The sequence below is a fragment of the Cebus imitator genome, unplaced genomic scaffold (assembly GCF_001604975.1).
Source record: "Cebus imitator isolate Cc_AM_T3 unplaced genomic scaffold, Cebus_imitator-1.0 Scaffold277, whole genome shotgun sequence".
Lineage (NCBI taxonomy): Eukaryota > Metazoa > Chordata > Mammalia > Primates > Cebidae > Cebus > Cebus imitator.
This window is the reverse complement of record NW_016107592.1, coordinates 2,594,923-2,596,948: the sequence shown is the minus strand read 5'-3', so window position 1 is coordinate 2,596,948 and position 2,026 is coordinate 2,594,923. Positions and strand designations below refer to the sequence as shown.

At 46.5% G+C, this 2,026-nt stretch overlaps 1 protein-coding gene across 1 annotated transcript in view; it reads left to right on the top strand.

The window, feature by feature from the left end:
* TFAP2E (transcription factor AP-2 epsilon) overlaps positions 1–2,026 on the top strand; it is a 22,305-nt gene that overhangs the window by 11,937 nt on the left and 8,342 nt on the right. The window lies entirely within an intron of this gene.

Sequence of the window (2,026 nt, the reverse complement as noted above, 5' to 3'; positions counted from 1 at the left end):
AAAAAAAAAAAAAAAAACAGAGATTTTACAAAACAACCCAGAATCCTAGTTTCAAAAACCAGCAAAATGAAACAAAAACACAAACCAGGAGCTCTGTGTCCTGCATGGCAGGGCTTTGCATAGTGTGCCCCTTCAGGCCGCCAGCCTCCCCCACAGCACACTCACTGTGTTACCTGTTGGGGCCCCTCCTCCCTTGAAGCCTGGAGCTGTGCTATCCACCAAGGTGGCCACTAGCCACATGTGGCTCCTGAGCACTGGAAATGTGACTAGTCTGAATTGAGACAAACTTAAGCATAAAATGTCCATTGGATTTTGAAGACTTAGTTCAAAGAATGTAAAATATCTCACTAATAATTTTTAAAGTGTTGATTACATGTTGAAATGATTTTATTTTTTATATATTGGGGTAAATAAAATGTACTAAAATGCTATATATTATTTACAATTATATTAATTAAAATTAATCTTACATGTTTCTTTTTACTGTTTAAAAATGTGGGCCAGGCCTGGTGACTCACCCCTTTAATCCCAGCTCTGTGGGAGGCCAAGGCAGGCAGGCAGATCGCTTGAGTCCAGGAGTTTAAGACCAGCCTGGGCAACGTGGTGAAACCTCGTTTCTATGAAACATACGAAAATTAGCCAGGCATGGTAGCACATGCCTGTTGTAGTCCCAGCTACTTGGGAAGCTGAGGTGGGAGGATCGCTTGAGCCTGGGAGGTGATGGCTGCAGTGAGCTGTGGTTGCACTACTGTACTCCAGCCTGGGCAACAGAGCAAGACCCTGTCTCATAAAAAAGGTGGATACTAGGAAATATAAATGTGTCCATGTGGCTCACATTATATTTCTCTTGGTCAGCTTGGGTCTAGTGCCTAATGGACAAATGAGGACTCAGCAAGAGGGGCTAGCAGAGCCAGACATGAGGGAGGGTGAAGAAGGCCATTGTAACATGATGGTTAAAGCTGTGAACTTTGGAGTTAGTGCTGAGAGTTCAAGGTTCATTTCTGCTCCTTACCTGCTGTCCCACTTTAATCTCTTTGAACTTTCAGCATGTGGCACTCATTGACAGGTGAAATGATAGCTGCCACTCATTGACAGGTGACATCATCTTGTCCAGCTCTGGAGCTGGGATTTGATTCTCAGGGAACTGACCAGGGTCTGATGAGTTTTAGGCTGAGTTTTAGGCTGCAGAGTGATACATCCAGATGGAAAGATCCCTCTAGACCGGGGCAAGGAAACCAGAGCAAGGACTGTGCAGAAATTAACATTGGAAGTGGGCCTATGTCTGTGTGCTTGCAGAGGAGTGGCCACATCCAAGGCACATAAAGAAATGAAAGCCATAGGATGGGCAGGGCTGGGAGGAAAAAAAAAAGGAAGCTGTAGGATGTGGTGATGGATGGGATGTGGCAGGGGAGAGGGTTGGAGAAGGTATCACAGGGGGTTCTGGCTCGGCTGCTGGGTGGAGGTGGGGAGGTTTATCCAGAGAGGGAGAGACTAGAGATTCTGCCAGGCTAGGGACCAGGCTAGCCTTTCCCACTTTTGTACTCCTCAGGCTGGGCACAATTCTCAGCATGCAAGTGCTCAGCCAATATTGCCAATTGGCTGGAAGGCTAAGAGCACCACCTTTGAGACTGCAGTCTTGGGTTTGCTCCTGGTTCTCCATCTACTAGCTGTGTCATCTCAAGCATACTACTTCACCTCTCTGGACATCAGTCTCCTCATCTGTAAAATGGGAATAATGACAAGTGTAGCCCCTTGTTGGTTGTTCCAAGGACTGAGTGGGTTTATCTATGGGAGCACACAGCATAGTGGGTGCTCAGTAGCTGTTAGTCCCAGACTCCACACTCGAGCCTGACTCCTGACACACACAGGGCCTTGTCTACCAAGGCCCTCACCTCCTTAAAGGAAGAGAAGGCCAAAGAGTTCCACTAAGGAAGCAAATTCCTCAATATTATCCCTTCCCCCGAGGCTAAGTGGGAGGATGGAGGTTAGACTGCAAGAAGAGCTTTCTCTGTTTTTTTTTTTTTTT